The following is a 20,158-nucleotide window of genomic DNA, read 5'->3' as shown; positions in this document are numbered from 1 at the left end:
CGGATAATGCAGAGAACTGGAAAACTGCCCTTCCTTTCCCTGATGTCACTTCAATCCCTTGAGTATACAGGGATTAGAAGATATTTGACAAATGCACTGAACATTCCGGGCACATTTCTCTTCCAGCACCCATCTGACCTCAGATCCTGAATGAAACGAATTTGCATTTGTTTTTAAAAGTGTCTCATTTTGTGAATCAAGATGTCAATGCGTTTGCAAAGGGTCCCCCATGAGACGTTTGTGTCTCTTGGAGTTTAAATTGCTGGCTCAGTTTCCCATTAATACTAAGGGTGTTTAAAGGACAAATTCTCTGCCTACTGCAGTGAAAATGAACCCCGAGGTGTGACATTTCACCTGCCACTGAGTGTAAGCTAGCTGATCATAATGGACTGGAAGAGCTAGATTTGCACATCCTGGTAACAGAAGAGGGTGAGCGTTACAGGAAGCCTTGCCTTATTGTTATCTTTTGTCTTTTCTGCACATGGAAGCTTTTGTGCTCTTTGCCATTCATAGTACTGCACTATCCTGAAGCCCCTGCCTGAATGTGAGCACGGTTTAAACCCTAGGAGTGCATGAAGAGAGCCCTGACAAGCTTCCACTCAAAAGGGCGTGAAGGAACAGGAGCACCAGGGTACGGCTGAGGTCTCGCAGCAGCCCCTACGCCCAGTTCCAGCTTTATGGGTCCCTGCACAGAGCCAGCAGCCCCGTCGTGTGTCCTGCTTGCAGCCGTGCTGGCAGACAGGGCTTCTCCACGGCTTGTCCCCACTGCTCAGCACAGCCCTGTCCTGAGTTAGGAGGGAGGAGGGTGCCTGGCAAGCCCCAGGGCTCTGCTCCTCAAATAAAACACAGAGGCAACTGGAATCAGCTATCGGCAGAGAGCGTAGCTGCAAATTATTCAAAGCTTGGTGGACCTGAGCCTGCACGGAGACATGTTTACCCAGGGAAGTGCCAACATAACCTAGGCATAACCATGTAAAATTGCACCGTGCTGGCCCAGGGCCCTTGCACCGTCACTGGAACCAGTTGCCAGGATGGAAAAGCAGCGAGCGAAAGAGCTCCAGTATCAGAGAGCCTTCCTCGGCTTGCTACCTTCTGCTGCCGGCCCTCTGTGCTTCCCGGCATTCCCTGATCTCTTGCCAGCTCCCATCAACAGCTGCGGTTTGCGGTTGTAGTGCTCAGCATTTGTCTCCTCTCTGTCCGAGCAGACCTGTGCCGGGGCTGGATGCGCAGCCTGCAGTCCTGGGGCTCCCAGCACCGGCCTCCGGGTGTGAAATCGGCTCCTTCCCGAGAGCTAGGGCACTGCAGGAGGGGGTTGGCAAGGTTTCTGGGTCCTTCTGGCGGAGTTTGTGAGGAAAGGGTCAGACAAACCGCTTTGTAATGCGTTGTTTTGTTTCCTTTCAAGAAGGGAAAAGTGCCCCCAGTAAATCCAGAGCTGTGCTGCCGGCCAGGATGAAGCCCACTTTCCACATCTGGCAGCTAAAACATTGCCAGTCTACCACTTTTTGCAGCAGGGATCACTCCGTTTCTGTGTCTGTCTGTCACTGCTGAGACTGTGGTTGTAGCAGGAGTGGCTCCAAGGTGTAAGTGCGTGCCCGTGAGCAACCCCGCTGCTTGTTTCAGGGGACTCCAGGAGTTCATGAGATGCTGCAGAGCTTCCAGGCCATGCTGCACCAGCTGGGACTGAACTGGTGACCGGCAGGGGAAAGGTTCTCTCGCACATTTACAAACCCTGAGGCCTCTGTTCCCCAGGCACAGATTTGACTAATTTCCCTAAGCCACTGATGACCTGCCCTGAAACGATACTCTCATTCCCTTAGGAGCTCCCTTGGGTTGCTATCAAGCAGATAGTTATTTTTGGGTCCCTTCCCAGAGAGAGTGCACAGGATTGCTCTGATCCTTGCACGCCAAATAAATATATCATTGGACCATAGTGAAGGTCCAAAAAGCTTTATTGGAGGGGAAGCAGATTATTAATAATTGAGGATAGTTCACTGCATTGTTTTGGAGCCAAGCAAAGCTAATCGAGCTTCTTCATAGCAGAGATAAAAGTGTGGAGTATCAGGACGGAATTGATTGCAACAGTTAATGGGAACATAAAAGTCAATTAATGAATTGCAATGGTTAACACTGCATTAAAGTGAACCACGCAGCTCCCAAGCAGGGTGTTAAGCATTTTTAAAGACTACAGAAAGCAAACAAACGAACAAAGGAACGGCAACAAAACAGTAACCATTTTTTAATCTTTATCCTAAGGCTTTGGGTGCACGTGTGTGTTTTCCCCTCGGCACCTTTCAGAATGAAATAAAGCCTCTGCATGGAGTGGAGTGGAGATCAGTTCTGCGGCGCCTCGTTGCGGCGAGGACTGTAGGGCAGGGGGAGCCGGCTTCTGCAGGAGGGTTTGTGACAGAGGCTCTGAACCAGGAGAGTTCTCGGCTGCCACATGGCTGAGCTGCCCCGAGGTGTTGGTTACTGACCCCGTGTAGGTAATTTCACTCCTAATTTCACAGTATATTCTCTATTTCTCTGCAATAACAGAAGAACATCCCCTACTGAAAAGTGAAAGCTGAGGCATTGGCTGGAATAGCTCGACTTCTGGTGGGTGAGGAAGGTTTTGAAATGTCCTGCATTGAAGAAATTAAAAGGTTTCTTGCGGAATAAGCTAGCAGCCATTCCTTCTCAGTGACCACCACTATATTGTAATGCTTCCTCCCTTTGCAGCCTTTTGAAAGCCATCCATTTGTTCCTCTGAAACCTGTGTCCAAGCCTCAGCCAGGCGAGACGCCTTTCTGTGCACAGCTCTCCCCTACTCTGCCTTCTTTCGGGATCGCCGTTCAGTCTTCTGGAGGGGACTCGTGCCCCTCCTGGCCATCTGGCAACACACGGGGCCTCTTTGAGCACACTCCCCTCCATGCTAAAATCATCTGCAAAGCCTTTCACAAGCTCCGGGCCGGAGTCTGCCAGCCGAGCTGCAGCGTGTTGTGCCTCAGGACAGGAGTGACCCCATTAAAACCACTTAGGAGCACGCACACTTAGGATCGTCTCATTGTCCTTATGTTCATCTCTGCTCCCACGTGGTTCCCGTGACCCTTTCACATCTCTGCTGGTCTTCTCTGAGCAACGTTGTTTGCTTACATCGACCCCTCCCACACTTTTAAAGTTTATCATAGAAGTGATTAGGATTAAAATAAGAATGGGCACATAACAGAAGCATGAAGAAGCAGATACTGTTTGCTTTTGCCTGGAAGAGAATAAGAATTAAAAAATAAAAAGTCTTGTGAAAAGGATAACTAAGGAATCCCTATGGATTTGGGTCTGTGCACCCTCTGTCTCCCACTGGAGCTTTCTCGCTGCAAAACCTCCAGGCTTCTTCTCCTCATGCTTAACAAGAAGTCCAAGGCCAGAAAAGTGGGCAAAGCTCTTCCAAGGTACAGCCTAGCACCTCACAGGAGAACACTATTTTTCTTCTTTCAATTTTTTGGGTCTTTCACTGCCTGAGATGGTAATCTTTTATAACGAGGTGGATATGACCACCCATTGAAAATAAAAAAGAAAAATAAAAGGTTTATGATGCATTCAGGTAGAGGCTCCACTCTGATCAGCAGCAGACCTCACCTCAGCTCTGGCTTGGGGAATCCACCGGCCTTGAGCAGGGCTGTGTCCTGCTTGGTATGAGCAGAATGTTTCCCAACCCATGCGTGGGGTGTTTCATCTGGACATGAACACTATTAGCTTTTCATTAATCAGGTAAGCTCGGAGTATGTTTAAGTAACCGAAACGTGCAGCATCAGCTTTAGCCCCTTTTCTTGCTGACTGCATGCTGGCCAGCTGCGCTCAGGGTTGGGCTCAGCCCAAGGTGCCACGTCCACGCTCAGGAAGAAGGAAGAGGGAGATGTCTGGTGTGCAGCCCTTCTGCTGCTCAGCGGAGGAAGTGTTGGAGGGCATGCCCCAGTGCTTTGTTTTACAGCAGCCTTCATCTGCGCCCAGTCTGTCCCTCACAGATTACCGCATGGGAAGGAGTCCTGGCTTTCTATTTCCTCTGCTGGCAAAGTCCTCTTCGCCGTTAGAGACTTTTGCTTTTATGAGCAGTATGGACTCTGCTGCTGTCGTTGTGGCTACCCAGACTTCTTAGATCCAGTTGATCCAGTTGGTGAAACAGTTGGTGAGCCAATAACCCAACCCTAAATCCTTTTTCTCTCATTATTCAGCAGCCTTGTACTCAACATCGCTCAGATCATAAATGGAGATGAGTTTTGTTTTGCAGTTCTTCAAGTAGATGTTACAAAACCACTCCAGGTTTTGATCAGCTAAATTGAACTCTACATTTCAGATGGGCACAAGCAGCCAGGTCTTTATAACATGGACGAGGGGGACAAGGACAGAAAAAGCCTCAAAAGTGGCACTGCAGCCCCGTGGGGTGCAGAGCACCCTCGGCTCGCGGTCATGCCATCAGCGATGGAGGAGACCCAAGCCAAGGGACACAGCCAGTGGCTTTAGCGTGTCCCTGCTTGAGTCTCCCCCAGCAATGCCTGCTGCCACTCCTGGGCTGTGAAGCTGCATTCGTACACTGGGGTTTGAAATTGGCCCCCCTGAGACTGCCTCTCCAGCGCCCTGCACTGAGGTGCTTTAATTACCTTACTGATTTCCCTGCTGGAAGTTTTCAGCATCCCCTGCGATCCCCAGAGGAAAGTAACAGCCACGGCAGCAAAGGGAACAGCTGAGACGAAGTGAAATGGTCTCCTGACGTCTTGACAGCATCCCTTGGTAACAACTAGACGAGGCCCCAAAACCACTTATGAACCAAATGCTGATAAACAACACCCAGAAACAGCCAAACAAAATGATTACATCACTACAAAGGCTGAGATCAAAGGTAAAATACCAGCCTCATGCAGCCTCCTGCTCCTGAGGTAGGCAGAGTTCTCGACGAAATCGATGAATATTTGTTTCCGTCAGGGTGGCGTTATTACCTTTGCTTGAAATCCACCAAACAAAAATTGTTTTCCCTTCCAGAGGGTAATGAAACAGTCTGGCCCTCTTAAATATTGCCTCCCCTGTTCTCTGAAGCATTGATTCCATCCATTAGCTGGAACACCATTACACTGCTGATTGACCCGAAACATTTTGTGAAAAAAAAAAGGGAAAGAGGCTGGTGGGGAGCTTCCAGCTCACATAGGGTGCTCGTTTCCTGTGGTGCTCCTGGTGGTTAGCTCGGTTTTACAGACTGACTTGACTGAGGGCTAACGGGAGGTCAGGTGAAGTGCCTGGCACTCTCCAACGCACCCCGATTCAGCAAGGCACCGAAGCTGCCCCCCAGAGTAAACCCGTGCGGTGACGTTCGGGTGCTTCCACAGACACAGAGGTGATGACCCAGCACCTGTTGAAGTGGTCGTGGCTTCTCCACTGCATTGAGCGACCAGGAGCAGACCTCTGGGTGCTGGACAGGTCACAAAAAGCCCGTGCATTTCGTGTTTCTTCCCACCTGAGTGCTGTAAGTGAGGAACTGCAGTCTGTTGCCATGACCCGCTGCCCTTGGTCGTGCTGGGTTATCTCCCGTGCTTGGCAGGGCCCTTGCTGCCCAGTTCACCCAGTTCACCTGTTTGCTACCCACAGCGTTTTTGCCGTTGTGGTTGTTCAGAGTACTGAGCACACTGGTATCCATGCATTGGTTAGGGAAGAAATTCTGCGTATCACAGACTTGAATGAGATGCCTGAAGATGTTAGCATCTCAGGCTGCCTTCTGCTCTGTTCTCTGACAGGTCTACCAGTATAATTTGTCTTTCTATTTTCCAGTAGAGAGAAAATATGATTAAAATAGAAGCTGCAGTTCCTCTTTCCACCTTCCCTTATGCTTACTGGTCTACAGTCTTTTTTTTTTTTTCTTTTTTCAAATGCAGGCTTAACACCTGCCATTTTCTTTTTATTCCTCTTTTTGCTTCCCTGTCTCATACGGGTAAGCTGCTCCGCTGAGGGAGGGCAGCAAAATGTAAAAACAAAAGAGCTTTATTGTATAAAATCCCTATTATCTTTGATCACAATCCAACACCGAAGTCTCCTGCGTCATTTGATTTAGAGGAGCTGTTCATTAACAGAGCGTGCGTCGCGGCTCTCAGCTGAGGCATGCCGAGAGGCTGTGCTGATCATTTGCAGGGAGCAATTGCATCAACAGATGAGAGAACTCGAAAATAATCTCAGATTTGGAGTGGCAGAAGAGGAGGTGACTAATGTAGGTACTCACGTGAAGTGACTGGGGCACAGCACCAGGAGACAGTGGACTTTCTCCAGGTTTGCTAGGGTAAAAAGAAAGAGCTTCTGAAATGCATTGCTCTTCCCATTTGCCACCTAGGTATCAAAACGACCTTTGAGGGGAGGGATGGCAGTTTGAGATGGCATTGCCTGACTCCACACAAGTATAAAACACAAGTATAAAACATTGTAATTGTTTGCTCTTATGGTATCTGGAAGCACTTCAGGCATCCTTGTAAGCACAGAATGCTTCGACCTTGGCTTTTTGTTTTGTCTGTGCTTTTTCTGAAATTTATGTTGATCATCTACACTTTGTTGCAACTGTTTATACTGCTGCATTTATATCAGAGGATTTCTGCTACCCAAAATGAGAGCCCTAAAGGACACTGCAGTGTGAATGTGACTGCTCCTGCAATCCCTCATCTGCCAGGCATGCACTCGAAAAGGTGGAGGAACCTGGAAGAGGGAGGGCAGAACCTGATGGGAGCTTTATCCGGGCTGAAAGGTGCTATGAACCACGGCAGCGTAACAAAAGATCTCTGCAAAGCTGCTGCCGTTTTCCAGCCTAGAAATTTTGCTGCGAGAAATCTCGTCTCTTTAAAAATTAAAATCTCTGTATGGATATGGATAGGGGCTGCTTACTTACCATTTTCATCCACGTAATGGAAAAGTTAGTGCTGCCCACCCCCCCCCCCGCCACACAAACAGCACTTGTCAGTGGACAACGCACGCTGTTGTCCCTGCTGAGTACAAATGAGAAAAGATGACTTCCTTTTCTACTTCTGACTTTCTCCCCTAGGCTACCATTAAGCCTAAAAGTAGCCGAAGTATTGTAGCTGTGCATGGCACCCAAGGGCAGTTTTGCTTCTCTGTCTTAATTTGTCTGGCTATCTATAGCTAAAATAAAGTCATCTCTTGTCACTGGTACATATGGACGTGTATATGCTACATGTACATCCAACAGTACTTTTGGAGCTTAATAATCTTTGCTCTGTGAACATGCTCTGACCCATTTTCTCTCCTAAGGGTGAATTTTACCTACCCAGCAACACTACTCCTGCTAACAAAACAATCAACAGCCATTTAGGACCCTAGCAGCAGTTATGTTCTATTTCCATTCTGTAATTTTATCATGCAAACTGGCAAATATCACCTTATATATATATATATATATATATACATATATATATATATTTATCCCAGTACTAACCTGGTTAAATGGTTTTCTATTCAGAAGGAGCAATTAAGAAATTAAAAGCGAAGTCAGAACTAATTGAGAATTGGCAGGTTTTTAAGTCATGTAACATTTTCCAGATTGTTCAATAATTTTCATGCTTCAATTATTACATGGGATGTGGATGTCTTAGTGTGCAGCTGCTGTTAAAGCATCAGTGATGCTCAGGTTCTGAGCACTCTTACTTGTACTCCTGAAAGATGAGAGGGTATGTTAAAATTTGGGAGAGCCCTAAAGAGTAAATATTACTGTAAAACTCCTTATAGTTTCAGTAGGAGAGGCTTTCTTTTGCCTTCCCCTCCCCAAACTCCTTGCAGTTCACAGTGTCATGAACATCAAAAATCATTCTTCTCTGAGGCCGGTTGCATTGTTTCCTTAGCTCCACGCAACAGGACAAAGTTCTGTGCAAGAGAGGTGAGAGCCCCCAGGCTCGCATTAAACCCACGTGATGAATCCAGCATAAACTTGGAGCGTGGTTCTGCTTCCCTTGAATCCAGTTCAGTGGGACCTGGATCTCTCCTTGCCTGGCAAGCAGACTCTGAATGTCTTCAGAGAAGAGAGAATGTGGTAGTGACCTGCCAGCATCTCAGGAAGGAGGCTGCATCGATCTCCTACAGTGCAGATTTTTTTATCTGCTGGTTGCAAAAAAATTCTTACTGCAGCAGAAGTGAAAAGTCATGTCAGGCACTTTCAGTTTAGCCTACCCACCTACAGGAATCAAACACAAGCAGAACTGGGACTTCTGGTCTTCTGCCACTCTGCTCATCAGCTTCTTCTCTGAAAATCTTCTTTCATATCTTCTTGGACATCTCACCTATTTGCTCCAATCTGTACTAACCTGTAACAGCCCCCCCAGGCTTGCCTGAGCACTCCCCTTTCCCTGTTTAGGTGGAGGCAGCAGACAATTAGGAGCGTGGTTTACCGGCCCTGGTATTGCCTGAATGCTCTTTGAGGACCCAATTTATAGTGTAGTGTAAATTTAGTTCGTCAGGCAAGTTTTGGTGCTCAACTATCCTCACGGACTGCTTCCTTTATATCCCAGGATCCTATCTTATCCACAGTCCTTTCAAATCATTAGTTTATTGAATCTGTACTTCACAGAATCACAGAATGTTAGGGATTGGAAGAGACCTTGAAAGATCATCTATGCTAATCCCCTTGCCAAGTTAGGAGAAAACCTAAGTTTATCAGTTCAAGTTAACATATATACAGCTGTGAAAACACAAAGAAGAGAAATACACTGACATGTAAATCTCTGAAGTACTTCCTATTTTTCTTCTTTCTCGGACTGGCCTGGGGAGGGAGAGCTCTGCATTCACTATTACTTGACAGTTATCAAACTGACGCTTGGCTTCAGAAGAGAAAGTAGCTGACGTGGTTAGACTTTCAGGTGTCTTGTATGGCTCTTTCAGTTTGAGTAATTACCTTTGTCGATGATAACGCTTTACCTTTGGACGCTGTGCATGCGAGGCTGCAGGGAGAGCCAGCCACCTGTTTTGTCTTGGCTGTATCTGTGTGTTCCTGCCCCGCTGTCCTCTCATTCTCCGGGCTGTTCCTGGTGGAGAGTACACGGCAGCACCCAATTATCACAGTCAAGGCCTTGAAATCTGCAGTTGCTTTGTGTTCACCAAGGTGGCTTTTTGATACCCATCAGGTGAGAAGTCTCACCAAACGTAATGTAAACTGGCCTTTGGCTTCTTCAGCCACTCAATGCGAAGGTCAGAGGAGACTTCATGGGAAAGTTTTGAAAATAATTGTCTAGATTCCTGATAACGTTAAGAGGAAAAAAAAAAAAAAAAGCAAAAAAAAAAAGCAGAACTTTTGTCTTCCTGTGTGTGTATATGTAATTTTCCAAAAGAAGCAAGCCCCAAAACAGGATATTGATGTTATCCCTCTGCTTTTGCAAATTAGTCTCTACCAGGAGTAAAAGTAACTCGGGGTGTGCCATGTCCCAGAGCGTAATGACACCAAAACCAGAGTTATGAGAGAGGTGTGGAAAAGGTGAAACCTTCAGAATTTAGTTTTTGCATGCAGATGTCTACATGGAGAGGAAATTACATAAGTAAATCAACAGTGTCATTAAAGGACACTTTTGTATTTGTTAACACATTTTGCATATCTTTTACATTTTGTGGGAAACGGAGAGCACGATGACTCCTGCCACTGCTGTAGTGGGACGTTCCTTCTCAGGATGCTCTGGCAGCTCAGAGTTCACCAAAGGATTTAATTTTTCCCTTTTTCTGCTTACTTCTTAAAACACAACCCACCTGCAAAGAGATTTACGTACGCCTTTAAGTCAGCAATCCTGCTTTTCACCAAGAAGGAGCTTTATGTCCTTTCCCATCCCAGTTTTGCCCACAGCAAGCGTTTAGAACCCCTGAGTCAGGCCTTAAAATAAAAATAAATAAATCACACAGTTGGCTTGGGGCACAACGCATATTTTTTGAGTCTGTGGCTTTTCGCTTTAGGGTGCTAAGTCTCAATGCTTCACCTGCAAAGGCTGCTCATGTCAAAACAAATGGCGGTGGCGACTCACGAGGACAAAGACCTGGACTTTGAGGTGTGTGAGGAGGTTTCAGGGCTGTGCTGCACCCCTGGCATTTTTGGGTGAACTTGGGTGTCCTTCTCCTTCAGCAGCCACCTCCTTGGGCAGGATGGGACCCTGGAGGGGCAGGGTAAATGGATGTATGTACCTCAAGTACCGTGTTCAGTTTTGGGCCCCTCAGTGCCAGAAGGACATCGAGGCCCTGGAGTGTGCCCAGAGCAGGGCTACGAAGCTGGGGAAGGTCCTGGGGCACAAGTCCTGTGAGGAGCGGGCGAGGGAGCTGGGGGTGGTTGGTGTGGGGAAGAGGAGGCTCAGGGGAGACCTCATTGCTCTCTGCAACTGCCTGAAAGGAAGCTGTGGGGAGCTGGGGGTTGGCTTCTGCTCACATATTATAGGACTAGAGGGAATGGCCTCAAGTTGTACCAGGGGAGGTTCAGGCTGGAAATGAGGAGACATTTCTGCTCAGCAAGAGCAGTCAGGCACTGGGACGGGTTGCCCAGGGAGGTGGTGGAGTCCCCGTCCCTGGGGGTGTTCAAGGAGAGGTTGGACGTGATGCTTGAGGAGATGCTTTAGTGGTAACATTGGTTGTGGGGTGATGGTTGGCGCAGACAATCTTGGAGGGCTTCCCCAACCGTTACAGCTCTATATGGCCACACACCTCTTGTGCTCACAGCAGCCCTCACAGCTTGGCTGAGATGCCCTGAGGACAACCCCCCCATCCTCTGTGGATACCCTCACTTCCCCTAGACCCCCTCACACACTCTTTGCAGACCCTCAGGGTAGCCTGGAGCCCCGCACCGAAGCATTGCTTCCCCCCACCCCCCCCTTCGTCCCCTTCACCCCCTTCACCCCCTTCACCCTCACCCCCCTACATCCCCCTACTCCACCCGCCCGCCTCCATTCCCCCCCCCTCCCGTGCCCGAGACACAAGGAGTCAAAGCAGGTGCATGCGCAGTGCGCTGGCAGCCGGGCGCGCCTGCGCACTCACCTGCCGGGATGCGCGCTGCTCCCCCCCCTCCCCACCGGTACATCCGGGTCAACGCACGCCCGCCCGCACCGCCGCTCCCCCGTGGCGCTCCCCCTGCGGCTGCCCCCCCCCCCCTCCCCTTCCTCCTCCTCCTCCTCCTCCTCCTCCTCCTCCCGCTCCTCCCGGCCGCCGCTCGCTGCCTCCGGCCCGGCCCGCAGGGAGGGAGGGAGGGGAGGAGGCAGCGGCTCCCGGTTCCCGGCTGAAGCTCTGGGTGAGTGGCGGGGAGGAGGAGGAGGAGGAGGAGGAGGAGGAGGGAGGAAGAGGAGGAGGGAGGGAGGGAGGGAGGAAGGTCCCCCCTTGGTGCCCTCACCCCGTTACCTCAGCGCTGCTCCACCTCAGGGAGCCCCCCCGCAACTTCTCGCTGCCTCCTTCCCCGCTCCCGGGGGGATTTGGGGTCCCCCCAGGGGATTTGGGGTCCCCCCCGAGGATTTGGGGTCCCCCCGGGGGGTTTGGGTCCCCCAGGTCTCTCGGTGTGGGATTGTCCCCAGGGGGATTTAGGGTCCCCCCCCAATTGGGGGCTCGTTGCTGGGAGCGGGTGGACTGGGGAAGGTGTTGCCGGCATCTTGGGGGTGGTGGTTGGGGAAGGGGGGGGGGGGGGTGCAGGGATTTGGGGGAGAATGGGGAAATTTTGGGGCGTGTGGAAATTTTTTAGGGGGATGTGGGAGTTGGGGGGGCACACAGGGATTGGGAGGGATGTGGAAATTGAGGGGGGTGCAGGGGTAAGGGGGGCGATGCAGAAATTTGGGGGGGGGTGCGGAAATCTGGGGGAGTGGAGGCATCGGGGAGGGGATGCAGGAATTGGTGGGAATACAGAAATTAAGGGGGGGTGTGGAAATTTTTGGGGGAATGCAGAAATCGAGGGGATTTGCCCCCCCACTGTGCTCAGCCCCATTTCAGGGTGGCCGAGGTGTTGGGGCTCTCGCTGCAGCGGCGTGACAAGGTGGTGGCCTCAAGCTGCCACTTACAGGAGCGACTGAACCAAAAACCAAACCCGGGCTGGGGCTGAATTTCGCCCTGTGCCGCCCGAGAACGAGGGCGCACGCAGCTCAGCCCGGTTTTGTTACTTTGAGGTCTCGTTTATTAATAAACAGCAGCCTCCTGCCCAGGAATGCCTTGGATGCCGCCGAAATCAAGAGCCTGTTAGTCACCACGGCTCTTGAAACGTGTTTTATTTTTTTTTTATTATTTTTTTTTCCCCTTTTTATCTGTTCCATTGCATCAGCAAGCCCTGGATCCAAATGTCAGTGGCGGCGTGACAGCTGTCTTTCTGCTGTGGTGGTAGAGTCGCAGCGACGTTTAAAATCTGTCATCCTGCATTTCTGACGGGGTGATGGGGAAATACAAGCCTTGCATTAATATGTACGTGCATCCTTAAACCAGCAAAACATCTCGGTTAATACAGTAATCTGTCTCCTTCCCTGCTACCGCTTCTGTTATGGACTGCGAAGTTTGTTTTACTCAAACTTTTTTTTCCCTTTTGTACACCAGTAGTTTCATTCATTGTGTTCTGTCTGCATGGACTCTGATTATACCTGTAAATTAATGAGCGTTTTCTCTAATAGGGTCTGGTTGGTAAGGGTGCTGGACAGAGGGATTTAGCCACTAACCTGAGGTTACAATTGTCAGGGTTGGAACTGGTATTTAAACTTGTCAGCTTCTGCCTGACAAATACCTTTTTCTAGTGAGATACTTCGTTAGGCTTGCAAAACATTTTCAATTCTGCGTGGCAAGGGTAACTGTAAAAACCTAAATCAGGTGAATAAAATACCGCTCTTCCCTGAAATAGGAGTGGTTTTTGTTTGACCTAGAGAGAGCGTTTCATGACTGAAACAAGGTTTTAGGAGGAAGGTAGGTAGTGTTTTACTGAAGTCAGATTGTGAGGTTCCTGGCTACATATATTGGGTGCCAGAGAATAGGGTCTGTAGAAAGAAGTGATCCCAGGATCGGTTTTAGGGTACCCCTGTCATGAAGCCTCACCATTGTGTGAAAGGGAGGAATGAATTGGATCCCTTCTGTTACATAACTTCCCTTTGTCATCAGGTGCTCCAGATTTTCTTCATTGTTTGCAGTTTAGCTGAGGCCGCCTGAGGTGACTGATGAGTGGAGAGGCTGTCTTCTGAAATCCTCTGCCTCTTCCTAGGAAACCTTTCCTGCAGGAGCCTCGCTGTCTCCAGAAGCGTGATGTTAGCTGTTTCTCTTCGTGCAAACATAACTCTTCTGCTCCTTTCCCTGAGTTTTGCGTGAGTCTTGTAACGTCTACATCAAGGAAAATATGGAAAGTATTTTACGGTGTATCTCCTCATAATTCTTAGCGGAATCAGTAATTTTGAAATGAGGAGGTCATGGAAAGGTAGGTGGGGAAGAGAATCGAGGTGTCTGTCTCCAGCCTTCTGCTGGTGCTCACTAGACACCTGGATGTTATAAAGAGAGAGGTGGGGAATGTTTGTGTTGCTGCCTGCTGGATTATTGGGTGATACAGTAATAGGAACTGACTTCATCATGTGTACACTCCAGGAGTACGGAGAGGGCCGCTCTGGATTTCGGTAGCTGCCTAGGCATGGTGAATGTAAACACAGGATTTTCCCCCCACGTTGTGCATAGGAGCACACAGGTGCCTGGGCTGCCTGCAGTATCATTTTGTTGTCCCCTGCCAGCTGGGGCATGGATGGAAGTCAGGAGTGCCCTGTGGTAGAAGCAGGCAGAGGTAAAGCTTATGTGTGAGGAGCCAGGTTGTTTTTCTAAGCAGTCGCTGGATGATTTGGTTGTTCTTTTTAAGAAACAACTGTGCTAGAGTAAATCAAGGTTATCACCTCTGCCTGCCCTTCCTGAACACTTGTTCTCTTGTAATTACAAGAGTTGTTCTAGTCATTGATGTAGTCAGGCTTCAGTTGAGAAGGATGACTGCTGCCTCTTAAGGTGCTGCTAGCTACCCTGAAGTATATTATAAGCCAATATTATGGGGGTTACCATAAAAATGAATGGAAATACATCTTCAAAGCTGGAATACTTCGAGTGTTGTCAGATTGCATCTCATGGACTATCAGTAGTCAAGAAAAAATGCTACAGGTGAGGTGTGAAGCCCAAGCGAACACAAATGCTGAACCTACCCAAGACCTGAGTGTCAGCACTGCGCTCCTGTGCTTACCAGGCAGTGTTTGGACCACAGGGAGTCAGGAGTTGGGGGTGTGAGGTGCTGGCACCTGGGATAGGTGCATCAGGTAGGCAGGGCAAGGGTTATTTCAAAGCATTTTCCAGCTGTAAGTGAGGACCAGTTGTCTGCACCTTTCTTTTCAACACCCATTCATTCGCATGTATCAAGAGCAGGTATAAATAAATCATAAGTCTTCCTGTAATGTTAATCTATGTAAAGAGTATTAATATTTTCTTGTGATTATCTAATTTAATGCCTCTAAGTACCCATCAAGGAGAAGCCTGCTTTTTCTCTTCACGCGTACGAAGAAAGTGGCTTATCAGATTGCTGTCAGTCCCCGGGTCTTTTCGAAATTCACCTCAATTTCCCTCCTTCTGTGCTTCAGGAATGTTCTCTGGAGCGCCAAAAGTTGGCTGCTGCAGCTGGCAGAACGTTTCAAACCGTCTGAAATTTGCTGAGAGTAACGAGCTGCCTGGTGTAGGCGCTGCTCTGCGTCTGCAATTCCAGCTCTTACTGGGGGTCTGAGCACGGCGATTATGTGAGCAGCAGAGCTTAGCAGAAACCACCAACAAACAATGAGTAGCTTTAGAATTGACTAGGTAGAGCAGGAGGTATTTTTAGTTACAGTACTTCCTTCTGTGTTCCCCGTCTCCTGTGGTTTTAATTGCATTCTCCTTTTTAGAAATGGTGCTTTGTGGCCCCTCTCATGTGAAAGCCTGACGCACAGAGCATACCTTCACTGTGGAGACAGCGAAACTAGTCACAGACAAAGCGTTTTGAAAGGTGAAAGCAAAATGGTGTGCTCATTTGCCTTTCACTCCTGATAGCTTAAATTTCAGGGTGGTTCGAAGAGAGTCATAGGTAGGAGGTAAAGGCTGACGATATCCTGAGGTAACACACACTCACGTTCGTTCTTACAACCTTTGTCATCAGGTGTGCTGCCTTCATCTGCTCCCGACTGAGTCCTGTGGTCTTGGCTACATGGTTAGTTGTGTACTTCTGAGGAGCTCTGCAGGTTTCAAAAATAAAAAAAAATAAATCTTAATTTTTACAAGGCCTTTAGGTACCAGACTTCTTCTTTCTTAGTGTTCTTTAACCATTTTGGGTATGTGAGGAAAGATCGTTGTCTGCCTTGTTTGCTCTAACCTACGGTTCCAGCCCTGCATGTAGGGCATGGTGTGTGACTGACCAAAGCCAGAATTTTTTCTTACACGGGGTCTTCATGGGCCTGCAGGAAAAATCAGAGACTAAACATCTCTGAAACAAAATAAGTCCAAACTTCAAGTATATAAAAACTTCCTCTGATAACGTTTCAGGGGGAGGCTCCTGTTTGGTGGAAGTGCCCTATGGTCTGTGGAGTTATTTCCCAAGTGCCTGCCCGGTGCTGCAGCCCTTGGGATTCCCAGGTGGGCTCTGTGCAAATAGGAATTGGGTCTGGGACAGCTTAGCTTGTGGGATTGAGCGCCCTCGGTTTGGTGTGGCTGTCGTTCCCAAAATAGCCTGCCTTGCAAAACAGGCCTTCTGTCTGCCACCCACACCAAAACCTAGAGCCTGATCCCGCAGGCAGTTCATATGCTTGTCTGCAAGGCTGGTTCTCATCAGCAGGCTCGGCCTGAATCAGTGACCACCAGGCAAAAGAAGTTCAGCGCCAATAACCAGTCGAGGAAGGAGGAAACCCGGCAGAAGGCTGCCCTAGATACATCTTTTAAAAGCCCTGCCGGCTCCAGCCTGCGTGCTTAACCATTCCCCGGTAGCAGGAGGCTGCTCCGTGAGTGAGTTGTGCTCAACTGGTGTGGTTCACAAGCCTCTGAAATTCAGCCACGAGGCGGTTCTGGTTCTCCTGTAGCACCGGATGACTAAATTAAATGCAGTGCTAGCGTGAGTAACTTCTTCTGAGGTGCTGTACAAGGTAAGAGCTGAGCTCCTAGGAGCCCGAGTTGTAAATGAGCTGACTGGAAAGCCCTGTTTGTGTGACGAGTGGATCTAGCAGTCGTGGAACTTCAAAAGTCAAATGTAATTGAGTCTGCTTCCAGCCAGGTGTGGCACTGGGAGGTTACTGGTTCTCCCATTCTTTGGATTTATGGCAGGCTTGAGGGTGACATCCTCACGCAGAAGGGGATTTTGGGGTCTGTGCTGGACAACAGGGTGTGTGCTTCAACTTCTGCCGATGTACAGGTCAGGCTAATCTTTTTTACTGCAAAAAGTGTGCTTTTATGAATTCTAGGCTGTCTGTTCAAAGGCACTGGTAGGCTGAAAAAAAAACCTTGTAAGTCTGACTACGAAATATATTCATGGCTCTTATTTCTTAAAAACAAACAAACAAAACCTCCCTGTTTAGCGTCTGTGAGAGCGAAACTTCTCAGCCCAAGTGTGTCCTGGGCAAGAGCCTGAAAAGCCAGTTCGCTTCTTGGTGTTGCCTTTGCACCTTTTCTGTGCTGAGGCATATGGTTACTTGCAACTGGTGTCATGTGGAAGTGAAATATGTAACCACTAGACTCCATGAAGCTTCATCTTAAAGATAAAATCGCTGACCTCTTACAGAAGTGGGGATCTTATGGACAAGGCAGAGCACAGGGGCTGGTGATGGACGGTATTCAGTTGATTTAGGGTTTAGATTTCCTGTTTGTGTGCTTTCTGGGAAGGGATGTGGATCTGTCAGGTGAACAGCCAACTGAACCGTAAGAAGGGTTTAGCAATTTTTTGCTCTGGGTGCTTCTTGCAGAAGATGGCCAGCTGCATGTGGGAACAAGAAGCAAGCAGATGTAATTCTCTTGCATGCTAAAGGGGTACTTGGAGTGCTTTAGCAGTGCTTAACTTTGCAGCTCGGAGTTCAGAGCTGAATTTGTTACCTAGCAGCAGTGACAGAAGACCGTGACCTGCTGGCATCTCCTGGCTAGAAGTTCAGAGGATGATCTTACAGGAGCTTTTGAGTATCCTAACAAATCCTAAATTGTTTTCTTACCTTTTCTGAAGTTTCCACTTCTAGCAACGCTCGACCTTGTTTCTGGAGAAACCATCCAGTGAGGAAGGCTTCTTAGCCAGCACGGGGTGGGATTGTGTCCCAGCAGGGAGCTGCCTGTAGGTGAGGCTGGCGGTGTAAGTCACTGTTGAGGAAGACTTAATACTTCGAGCAAATAATGTTGCATAATATTGATGTTAATATTGTGTCAGGTTTTCGAGAGAATTTCAGTCAAAGTACTTCAGTAGCTGCCAAAAGTGAGGCTTGGGAACAGATGTTGTAACTATTCTTTAAATTTTTTGACAGCTTTTCAAAGAGCTCTGGCGTGCCTGAGCTCTGCAGCAGGGTTTTTCTGCGGGGTTTATGCATCTCACTTTGCTTTTCCCCCCATCCCTCGTCCAAAGTGTGCCTTGTTTTAACCCCATGACAACTCATGCTCTGATAAACGTGTCCAGTCAGACAACATGGGGGTAGAAAAGGGGTTGGATGGGGATGAGCTGAGGTGAGGGGTGGTAGCAGTAAGCTAGGAGGAGGAGCAGCTTATTTGGAGCTGAAAATAGGAAAAAATGCTAAGTAGAATCTGGGGCTGCCTTGGGAAAAACGTGCTCAAAAACTAGTGTAGGGCTGTGTTGGAAGCTCGCTGGCCTTGTGAGGAACATGGGGCAGGCGCTGCGGGATCGTGTAGGAACGGCAGCGCTGGTCCGTGCTCACCCAGCCTGCTGGGGTCAGTGAGGGAAATCAGTCACTGGGACAAAGAGCTCTTGCAGGAAAAATTAGTCAGGAAAGCTGTTGGGAACGGCCTGCAGCTAAAGCACACTGAGTCTTTTCCACTACCGCTAGCAGCCGGCGTGTCTCTGCTGCCTTGGCCCAATACGTGGCAAGGTGGTAGAAGTTGGAGCACTGAGCCATTAAGCAGCTTTTCAGACACACGACAAAGATAGTTTTGCCTCTCCTTTCCATCAGAGTTGTCGCAAGAACATCTCATTTTCTATGAGACCATTTCTGTAGTAATTTCATGCTGCCTGGTCCTAGTTATAACATTTCATACATTATCACGAGGTCTTGAAGTTACAAGTAATTGTTAAGTGAGTGTGTTCCAGTTTCTACTATTAACTCTCACAAGTACGTGCCCTTTAGGTGCAGAGGTGAGGTGCCTGCAGTTACCTGCTAGGCAGGGCTGTCTACTTGGGCTTTCCTTTGCAGCTGAGCCACCCATCACTGGGAGGAGGGCAGCCCAGGACACCCAGCCCTGTGCCACCCTTTCACTTCGTGCCCTGTGTTGTCCCAGGGTGCAGTGCCAGGTGCTCGTTAATTCAGTCCTTGCCATGCTTTCACTTGTTCTCGCTCCCAAAATGCAACTAATTTTCTCTAGTATAGTTTCTACTGTAGTATAGCACGCTTTCTGTGCAGTTATTTATTATCAGAATGGCCTAGCAAGATGAGGAAGTGGCTTGCTTCCTATTTTACACAGGAGGAGCAGAGGCCCGAAGAAGAGAAGTTCAGATAGTTCTGCATGCATGGCTGGAAATGACTGGAACCCGCGTCTCTTCAGACTAGTTTACATACTGCAGCCACATCCCTACCAAACCCGCTGCTGTTTCTTGCCATGATTCTATTTTAAGGCTTTATTCTGACTTCACATCTCGTGTTAATTTGCTTTTGGGACCTGCAGCCACCGTAACCCAACTGGAGAACACGGCAGCGCTCGAGGTCTTTCGGTTTATTGCGGCAGGACGCTGCCATTTCGCTGTCATAAAGGCAAAGGTATTCCTAGGAGTTGTTTTTTTCCTCATGTAAATACGCTGCTCGCTCAGAGAAATGCGGAAGGATTAATCCTGGCATTGTGTGGCTCCCCGGAGCTGTGTGCTATCAGTAATCCCCAGCCCCCTGATTGCGCTGCAGATAGCGCTGGTTCCTGCATTCCCCAGCGCGCAGCTTTGGGGTCAAACTCCCAGGGGGTAGAAAAAGCTACCTGGTAGGGTTCAGGTGCTAGGGGGAAGTTAGAGCGGGGGTGCAGCTTTACGAACAGAGCTCCTTTCTCTCTCTGTGTGGCGAAGGAGGGGTGAGCTGCCTTGTTTTGCAGCCAGGGCTCTGTTTCAGCCTTCCACGTTGCTCGGCTGCTCCGTTTGACAGGCAGTCCTGCTGCAGCCGCTGGAAGGCAGGAACCACCACCGCTTGCTGTTTCATTCTCGAGTTTCTCGTTAGAAGAACCCTATCTGTTTGCTCCCTCACTAGAGGGAAGGGTAAAAACGCTTTTGCTGCTCCATTTTTTTGGATCCTCCTGCTAGCTCAACGTGCTCAGGGAGCTTCTGTGTAAGACAAGCCCTACGAACGTGGCTTACGCTGGTTAGAGAGCTGCGTGGTACTTTAAAAGGAGGAAAAAGCGAGTTTACTCCTGGGTAAAGAAAAGAACAGCAGCCTCTGCTGATGGAGCTGTGGTTTTTTTGCCTTTTCTTGCCAGGCCTACTGTGTTGGCTTCCGTTCAGTTCATGTTTGGCTGATCAGCTTTGCAGCTAGCAGGGCTAAGAACGCTTCTCTTCTAGGTTTCTCTTGAAAGCTTTGCGTTCACCAGTGACAAATATCTTATTGAGCCCTTAAAGTTGAGATTTCTGACCCCTGTTAGGGAGTGGAGTGATCCTAGGAATGGTTTTGATCTGAAAAGCCAAGTCTGTGCTGGGGGTTTCTTAGAAGCACAGCTGGCTGCGATGTGGTACAGGGTAGGTGACAAACAACTTGAACATCGGCGTTCAAACTGGAGATACTTCGTGTAAAAATGGCTGAGCTAACAAAGATCAAACAATCAGAGCCTCGGGTGCTGTTTTCTGGCCTTCTGCAGGCTTTCTGTGCGTTCAGCTACGCGATCTGTCAGCTCTCCCCACCTTCACCTCCGTGGGTGGATTTATGCAACCCGGGGATCGCCGGCTGGAGCGAGCGTTGCGGTGCCACCCGGCAGGAGCACGGCGTGCCGGAGCACGGCTGCGTGCGGCTGAGTCAGGAGG

General features: G+C 48.9%; 1 protein-coding gene across 3 annotated transcripts in view; it reads left to right on the top strand.

Moving 5' to 3' along the window:
* CYRIB (CYFIP related Rac1 interactor B) overlaps positions 1-20,158 on the top strand; it is a 90,847-nt gene that overhangs the window by 7,132 nt on the left and 63,557 nt on the right. For 2 of the 3 annotated variants that reach the window (XM_032181350.1, XM_032181352.1), the window contains exon 1: positions 11,174-11,260. The exons of the other annotated variant lie outside the window; for it this stretch is intronic. The gene's annotated coding sequence lies outside the window, so the exon portion shown is untranslated. Of the gene's footprint in view, positions 1-11,173; positions 11,261-20,158 lie in introns of those variants that run through there. 3 annotated transcript variants of the gene reach the window in all.

The sequence above is a fragment of the Aythya fuligula genome, chromosome 2 (genome assembly GCF_009819795.1).
Source record: "Aythya fuligula isolate bAytFul2 chromosome 2, bAytFul2.pri, whole genome shotgun sequence".
In the NCBI taxonomy this organism is placed as follows: domain Eukaryota; kingdom Metazoa; phylum Chordata; class Aves; order Anseriformes; family Anatidae; genus Aythya; species Aythya fuligula.
The sequence above is the reverse complement of the archived record's forward strand: the minus strand, read 5'-3'. Positions and strand labels throughout refer to the sequence as shown.